This window comes from Armigeres subalbatus, chromosome 1, assembly GCF_024139115.2.
Source record: "Armigeres subalbatus isolate Guangzhou_Male chromosome 1, GZ_Asu_2, whole genome shotgun sequence".
Classification (NCBI taxonomy): Eukaryota; Metazoa; Arthropoda; class Insecta; order Diptera; family Culicidae; genus Armigeres; species Armigeres subalbatus.
Window position 1 is genome coordinate 117,614,895 of NC_085139.1, and position 9,668 is coordinate 117,624,562.

Genomic DNA, 9,668 nt, shown 5'->3' on the forward strand with positions numbered 1-9,668 from the left:
TAATTTGTGTGAACCATGGATAAACCTTCTAAGTTGTTCACATTGTATACGAATATCAGCTCCTAATTATTTTGGATATTGGATTTAGCTTAGCTTAGCTTAGCTTAGACTGACTGTACATATCAATGGTTGCTACTCCGTGATTGATCAGAACTGGTGCAAATTGCACTACGATCCAAGTTAATAGTGGTTGGGATTTACCAACTATTCTCGAAGTGCACGTTTCAGCAGCTCGCAAATGTTGATCAATAACGGCGCCGGCCAAGTCCTTACAGTCAGTTGGGAAAGGGAGGGAATGTGAGTGTGTGGTAATTGTTGCTACTAGAGACCGAGAATACCTCTGCATCTCCACATTTACCACGGGAAGGAAGTAGTGTTAGTTGGGTGGGGTAATCAGTAACATAGATCAGGATTCACCATGGAAAGTGATGTGACCTATGAAACTTCTACACAGCAGTATTAGCATTCCCTTAATTTGTTCAATTGTTCATTCTTCGCGAGAATAAACAATCAATCGCTCAAAGTGAGCGATTGTTCATTTGAATTTCGGATTAGGTGCCCGCGTTATCATTTCATTAACGTAAGAAAAGTAAAAAAGAAATGGAATTAAAATTGAAAATAATTGATAGTAATCGGAAAGCTAATGTTATTCAGCAACCCTTATTTTATCTCTATTTGACGTTAAGTAAGAATGTAAATTTACGTTCATTTTATATGTCGTTTATTTTGCATTACTTTCGCGCGCGTGTGTGTGTCACTTGCTTTGACCAGTATACCGTAATCAGGATCTCACTGGTTTTAATCCTGATGTGCCGGTTGGCACTCGTGTTGGGCTTGTGCGCTTTGAGCAGCACACGGTCGCTTCCCAGTCTACATAAAATCGCACATGGTGCAATACAAGATGCTAAATTGGAGACGATATACATACATGTTGTGTGGAAAAGTACCTCTATCGCCTGCACTTCAGCATCCTACACGACACCATATACGTTCATGTGTTGACTGGGTTTGATAGGGCCTGCTTATGGACACATGCAGCTTTTTGTAGAGGTTTAACAAAGCCCACTGTCAAACCCCACCACATCCTAGGCAGGCCCCCTAACTCGCAGTGGCCATGGGGAGGGGTCGTCAAGCCCTTGGACATAGTCCCTGCTGCCCCTCCTAATTATTTTGGATATTGGATTTGACGAAAAATTCTTCATGAGCTAAAATCCCAATCAGTACAGTTCTTCTTTTACACGGTTGGATTCAATTAAGTCCTTTAGCGTCAATGAAACTATGAGTTAACCCCACGAAAAAAATCACAAAAATCAAAGAAAATTCAGGTGGTGTTTAAAAAGCTGTGAAAGTTCAGGTTAACTGAGGAATAAAAGAATACCAAACGGTTAAAACAAATATTGGGTTCAATTAATTGCATATTATTCGGCAACTCGGCCGTACGAAAACCATTTTTTTGTCTAGTTTTGTCTTTCATCTAGCGGAGACGGACGTGTGCGTGAAATCACTGTATTTCAACATGGTGAAGTATAGGAAGTATATTTTAAAATGCTTTTAAAATGTTATTAACAGTGATATATTGAAAACTTTTAAATACAGTAGGAAATTTTTTTTGAAAAACTACATGTTAGACTATTTATCTACACATGTTTTTCAAATCAAAATAATTCAATTCTCGTGTTGCTTATTTAAAAGAAAATTAAATTTCTAACCCGCAAGATCAAACTATTTTCAGTTAAAATGTGTTTTAACGTTCTAATCTTCTTCTTCTAATTGGCATTACATCCCCACACTGGGACACAGCCGCAGCTTAGTGTTCATCAAGCACTTCCACAGTTATTAACTGCGAGGTTTCTAAGCCAAGTTACCATTTTCGCATTCGTATATCATGAGGCTAACACGATGATACTTTTATGCCCAGGGAAGTCGAGATAATTTCCAATCCGAAAATTGCGTAGACCGGCACCGCCCCAGTAACATTTTAGTTTTATACTGGTATTCAAGATGCCTTGCAGAGTAAATCATGGTTTTCAAGACTGTTATAAAACTAAAAATGTTACTTGGGCGGGAATCGAACCCAGCCACCCTCAGCATGGTCTTGTTTTGTAGCCTCGCGTCTTACCGCACGGCTAAGGAGGGTCCCATCGTTCTAATAACCCATCGTTCTAGTAACGTTCCGGACCCCATCGTTCTAGTAACGTTCTAATAAGCATTTTAAAATTGACGTCCTATATACCTTGCCGGGTGAAATAGAAACGCATCATCCGGCCCCCATTTTGTTTTCTCGCTTTCGTCAGGGCCAATTCAATGCCGGACTTTCGCCATGAAACGCTTTGCGAGAGCAGAAACCGCCTATTTTCTCTTTCTATTTTGTTCCGATTGCGCGCTCTTCATCCAATCGCACATGCGCTGTAGGCACCAAACCGATATGCTTTTGTATATCTAGACCAACATTTGGAAAGGGCGTAACAGCCAAAATTTATTCCTTCGGATTCCTTATCTACATACATAGTTATATACATAGACAAAATACTGGAGAGATCAAATTTTGGCTGTTACGCCCTTTTCAGATGTTGGTCTAGATATATCGGAACCAAACCGTGCACTGCCAGCGGCGAACGCTTTGACTACCTATACATCGCTGATTGCGGTTAGAGCGGATGACCTACACATTCAAAGTAATGCGTGTATGATGCATGGCAAACCGTTCTCGACTGAAAGTGCACGTGATGGACAACATGTGGCAGTGCGTCGTTTCGGTATCGTAGAGTAAAATATAACGCGCCCCCATCGCAGCATTTTGGTTGCCTTATATGCATATCACATGGATCACATGCCGTTTATAAAAAAAATCGAGCATATTTTACGATTATTTATTTATACCTAATCGTCAAATTTGTACAAAACATATTGCACATGCAACTGCACATAATCCAAATATATATTTGGATACGAATGACAAGAAATCTTTCGTGAGTTTAACTGTTCGGGACAACATTGCTACCTGTGCAGTGTACAGGTTGCACATGCGGACGCGACGCCTCTGAGTAATCCGCAAAACCAAGGAGCATGTAAGACTTGGTGGTTGTGGTTCCGTTTCATTGCACCCCCGATCTTCGAAATGCACCCCGATGGCCTCGCAACAGCTTCAAAACAGCTGGCGAAGTAGCCGTGCGTAATGGGAATAAAAATTATTCTTGTCATGTAAATCACACCAACAGAACATTGGATGCTGAATTTTGATGAGAGCCACATCCCTATCTCTTGAACTAAAATAGACACTGCTGGCAGTTGATGGACTCCGCTTCAAAAGTACTGTATTGTTCAACAGCAAATGGATACTATTTAACGAATCATAAATTAGTTCTAGAGGGTCGTTCAAATGTGACGTCCAAGGTTATAGGGGGAGAGGGGGTCTAAGAATTTGTGACAGTACATATGCTAGGGGGACCAATCGCTAAGGGACCATCGTCCCCAACCCCTAATCCCAAGGTAAGAGACCCGTGCCGATGGGATGCATGGCCAGGGGGTGTAATAATGAGCTAGGCCTTTCTCAGTGGTTAATATGATATAAAATTGCTTCCATTTTTTAAAATGTAAGGTTTATCGAAAATATGTTTCACTGATCAAAACACCCCAGTGTAGGCAGAACGATATGCCCTTACCAAGTGGTCACAAGCGCGGCTAGCTCAGCAGCAGTTGCTTCCAAATTATATGGAAACTATTGAAATGTAATTCAAACGTGTTTAAATGGACTTATGATGGTTTTTTAATGTCAAGTACATAGAGGTTTGTAACCTTCTTATGCAATGTCATTGTTTCCATTTCAACAGCATATATGTATTGTTCATGAAGAAAAGGCAATTGTAAAAAAGTACTAGTTATTGTATATGGCGAAAAGTTATTTTTGTGTAAGTGAAAGTGACTGCTTTGAAAGGTATGAAAAAATAGTGTATCGAATTTAAAAGGTAGTAATACTAACAGGTAAATGATTTAGGGTTTCTTATAATCTTCTTTACCTTTTTATGCAAGAGAAGAATACAAACATTGCCTTTCTTTTCTGCATAGAAACATTGTCACCCTCCTGTAAAAATAAAAACCTGAGAAACCCAATTCGCCGCAATTTGTCCTTTACTCGATCGACGACGCACCCACTATCCACGCCTCCGACTCGGTGCCGTCATCAGCCCGTAGCAGCACTCTTTGTGAACAGACACTGTGAGCACCGGGACCGGACCACTGGCACTGGTGCTGCTGCTGCTGTTGTTCATTCGATTCGAAGTATCAGCGCTGAGCTAACAGCACATAGCACTGAGGCACCGACCGATCGACCGAGTTGAGTTTGAGTGCTGTGCCACACACCGCAAACGCTGGATAGAGCTCGGCTCCGTTTTGCTCTGCTGTAGCTGGCTTTGGCTGGCAACAACAGCACCGCAGCCAGCAATACTACGGCCGAATGGCGCGGCACCACCGAGAATCGAGTCCGCGTCAGTTTTTCGAAACCATACAGAAAATGACTGTGTTTTTTCCTTCTGCCTTGTTTTCAGCCATTCCCCCGTTCCGAAGTGTTCATACCATCGAATGGCTTTGTTTCTGCGGATAGCACTGAACTCTGCCATCGTGCGATGCGACCCGGATTATGACGAACGGCGACTGAAATGTTTGTGTCCAATTTGGATGATTCTGATTTTTGGCAGTTTGCATCCTTTACATCGGGGGAATGGGCTCAATTATCAATGATTGGGATGTCCTGGGTTGCCTAGTCGAGGTGCAAAATGATCGATCTTGCCCATTTATTGGCTACTGGTGAATCGAAACGCCAGGACAATCGAGTTCTGACGGTTAGGCAGATACAATTAGGTATGCGAATGCAAAAAAAGAAATGACTATTCGTTGCGTACTGAATGATAGTAAGGGAAATCATTTTGGAACAAAAATATCTGCTGAAGCCCTAAAATGTTCCATCATTGTTCATCTTCTATTTTATTACCATTACGGTTGTTTAGTTGCCAGCGAAGGCGTAGGATTGCCAATCCGAAAATGACGAGTTCGATTCTCGGATCTTTTCTAGAGGGACATTATCGACACCCTGAGCATAGTGTATCCATTGCACTTGCCACACAAGATGCATATTAATGCAATTGGAGGGCATAGAATTTTTTTCAATAAATAAATGTGCAAATGCTATGGTAACGGTACCAATAGTGGAGGTATTAGTAGATCCACAAAAGAAAATATATTTTTTTAAATTGATATTGTATTTTTCACGAATGATTAGATTCGATCGACGAAATTCAAGAGTTGTCAATTTTGTATTTCAAGGCATTTTCGACAACCTTTTCATAGATTACCTTGATTGTCAACCACGTGGTCGGTTGAGAACAATGGGACTGAATGTAAACATCGAGCACCAGCTGGTTTTGTTGTGTAAACATGATCAGCTGGAGAGCTAAGAACCAGGGGGAGAAGGTGGAGCACTGAATCCCTACCCCAACATGTGCGACATCTGGATTTGGTTCTAAACTGTAAACAACAGTGTTAATTCTCTACCATCTTTTTGTTATGGCGAGGCAATTTTTATGCACACTTTTGTTTTCGGTATTTTATCAAAATTAAACACTCAATCATGCAGCAATATAACGATATGGTATGCTTGAGATACCTGCTTGATTATAGAACTCGAAAAAGAATTTATTTGCAGTAACTAACCGAATATAAAAATGTTCGCATTAACGATTGCGCCCTAACACCGGTTCTAAGCTTCGATGCAGAGTACACGAGCTTTGTTCGCCAGTGACAGGCGTATGAGGCCCTTGCTAAGAACAATGAAAAAATATGTAAACATGAGGGGGCTTGCGGCAGCTGTCACAATCTTCAAGTGAAATGCGCACGGTAGCCAGCAGCGAAATCGAAATCGAAATCTGAGCAAGACGAAATTTTTATCATAAGAGTCTAAATGGTGAAAAAAATCGCAATACCAATATTTTTTTAATTGAATAAATGGCTTCCAACACCTCTACACTTCAACAATGGGAGCATTTAATGATGTATCCGTGGTTAATGTTCTTAAATACCCTGATTTCTAAGTATGCGTTAACAATTTTGCTGAACTAACGTTTTTTTAGGTCCCACTTGCCCCGGGGTACCTTACCTTGAATAAATTCCTAAAACTATTAAGTGTATGTCAAAAATACAGCACACACTAAAAACTATTGAAACCATTAGTCTTCTAAAGTCTGCTAGGTTCACTTTGACTGGTTACAAGTATGTAATAATGTTTACATGATTTATTATAACAAAAACCAAGAATAATCCACCTAGCGGTGATGGTGTCTTTCTCATTTATTATAAAACAAGAATACACATAAGAGTAACAAAAAAAGCACATAAGAGAGGTCAAAATTGCACTTTAGGGAGATAGATTCATTTCCATCAATTCACATTTATTTGCGTTCATCTGAATGCATTGCAACAGACCAAGAAAAAAAATTCGATTTTGAAATTTGTTTTCCAAGGGGGGAACCTTGGGAAAAATGAGGAAAAAGGAATGTTTTTCTAATAACTCCGAATGCAATGGCCGATTAAGCCAATAAGCGGATAAGGCTATGTACAAAAAAGTGTGTCTCACATTTTTTTGTACACACACACACATACATACATACATACACACATACAGACATCACCTCAATTCGTCGAACTGAGTCGATTGGTATATAACACCATGGGTCTCCGAGCCTTCTATCAAAAGTTCGGTTTTGGAGTGATCCTATAGCCTTTACGTATACTTAGTAGGGTGGTTCAAAAAATCGATTTTGCTCCACAGTGCTCATCTGATTCTTCACCATGTTCTGAGTGTCCTCTGAAAATTTGTGCCCATTTGGATTAAAACTGATTTAGCACAAGCCGTTTCAAGTTTGCATGCAAATTAGTATGGGGAAATTTATTTTTTCATTATACTGTTAATGACGTTTCCCCTTTAAGCGCAGGTTAAAAGAAAACCTACATAGCTAAAAGGAAAACTAAACAGCTTCCACTCAGTGAAAACCGCATCTCAATTAATCGTTCCAATAATTAGTAATCGAATTTAATCTGTACCGTGGTTTTCTGGAGCTAATTGCATAACTCATCAACAGGCAACATTGCTGCTCGTGGCGTGAAAGGTAGCACACACAAATGCAGGCTACTATGCTGCACTGCACATTTCAGTGATGCCCTCAAAGAAGTTTAACGATCATGACTAAAGATTCGCTGTCTTAAAATCGTCTTAAAATCGATCACTAATTATTTGTACGATTAATCAACATGCGGTTTTCGTTGGGTGAAAGCTGTTGAGTATCCCTTTTAGCTATGTAGGTTTTCTTTTAACCTGCGCTTAATGGGGAAACGTCATTAACAGTATAATGAAAAAATAAATTTTCTCATACTAATTTGCATGCAAACTTGAAACGGCTTGGCTAAATCAGTTTTAATCCAAATGAACTCAAATTTTCAGAGGACACTCAGAACATGGTAAAGAATCAGATGAGCACTGTGGAGCAAAATCGATTTTTTGAACCACCCTAATACTTAGTATACGCGAAAGGCAAAAAGGCCTAATTTAAACTGACTGCTTTTCAAAACAACGTATAGGGTAAAGTACCCAACAGTGGAACCCCTACCAATAGTGGACCTTTTAGCCATTTTTGCATTATTACAGCACAATGTTAACATTTTTCTATGAAATTCCATCGGGAAAACCTACCTTACAGTCCTATGATTTTATTACATGCATTCGAAATGATATGGAAAGTAAAATAAGATGATTTCTTATAATTCTATAAAAAATAAACACAAGAGTGTCCATTATAGGATTATTTTGGGGGGTCCAAAATAGGGAAGAAGAACGTCCCGAAACTTACTTACTTACTTATGGATCATGTACACCTCTGATGGTGCAAAGGGCCGACTTGAAAGATCTCCATTCTGAGCGTTGCTCGGCTATCGCTTTAACCTGTTGCCAGGTTCGATTTCGGTCGACTTCTTTTATTTCTTTATTGAGGCTTCGCCGCCATGAGACTCTTCGTCTGCCTCTGCTGCGATCTCCCGCTGGGTTCCAGTCTAATACTTGTTTACAGATTTCGCTTGGCCGACCCAGCCCCACTTCCGATCCCGAATTTCTGTTGCTATCGGCCTCTGGTGACAACTACGATGGAGCTCGTTGTTTGAGATCCGGTTGTGAGGCCACCACGCCCGAATTATATACCGCAGGCATTTGTTAATAAACACCTGCATCCGTCGAGTGTTCTCCACTGATACACACCATGCTTCGCTAGCGTAAAACAGCACAGATTTCACGTTAGAGTTGAAAATCCGTATTTTGGTGCGTTCACTTATCTGCATGTTTTTCCAGATATTTCTTAAACTCGCAAAGGCAGCCCTTGCTTTCTTGATCCGTGCGCCTATGTCGATCTTGGTACCACCGTCTGACGCCATTTGGCTACCAAGATATAGGAAACTTTCAACATTCTCCACTGGTTGCCCGGCTACTGTGAAACTGGAAGGAGTTACCGTGTTTACCTCCAACGATTTGGTTTTGTTGACGTTGATGACTAAACCTGCCGAAGAGGAGCGCTCGGCAAGGTCGTTGAGCTTACTCTGCATATCAGAGCGCCATTGCGTGAGGAGTGCAACGACATCAGCCAATTCGGAGTGGTTTAGGTCCATGGTTATAGGCTACCATAACAGCCCGCGGTTTGGTTCACGGTTTGGTTCGTCGATTACGATGAGGAACAGTGACGGTGATATAATACATCCTTGCCTCACACCAGCTACGACCCGGATAGGGTCGGACAGGACCCCATTGTGCATTGTTGTTATACGTCGGATCCTAGGCAGATCATGCCGAGGTGGTGATGGCCTGGCTGGCACTTGAAAATGTTGTTCGAAGTGCTCAAACCAGCGTTGCAGTTGGTCAGTTGAGTCAGTCAATATAACTGATCATTCGCGTCTTTCACAGGCATCGTTGCATTCAGCTTCGGCCAACTTAAGCATCGTGAGATAGCGGAGCCGAATGACCCTGGTTGCTGCGGCTCTCTCTCCTTCGTCGGCCAGAGAGTACGCTCACGCTCGCTTGTCCCGTTGACATGAGCGTTTTACTTTCTTCTCCAAAGCCGAGTATCGTTGAGAGGCTAAGACTTTGGCTTCTCTGGTTTTTGATCGCTCTATCTTCCTCCAGGTCTCATCGGTGATCCATTGTTTTCTCTGGGTGCGCAGTTCACTTAGATTATTCTCGCTGGTGGCGATTAAGGCATTCTTGATGGCGGTCCATTGGTCTTCCACGCTGCCACCTTCCGGCATATCTGCAGCACGCGTCTCCAGTTCTTCAACGAAGGACCGTTTCACCGTGGCATTTTCCAGTCCGCGCAATGCGCAGGCGTATTTAGCCAATGAGGAGGTGATGATCAGACGCAATATCGGCACTACGTTTATTCCGTACATAAAAAAGGCTCCGTTTGCATTATCGGCTGATGCAGATGTGGTCGATTTGATTTTCTGTAAAGCCGTCACGGGACACCAACGTGACCTTGTGAACCGGTCGATGAGGAAAGAGCGATCCCCCGATCATCATGTCATTATTACCACAGAATTTTGCGAACAGCTCTCCGTTTTCGCTCATTTCTCCGAGACCATGG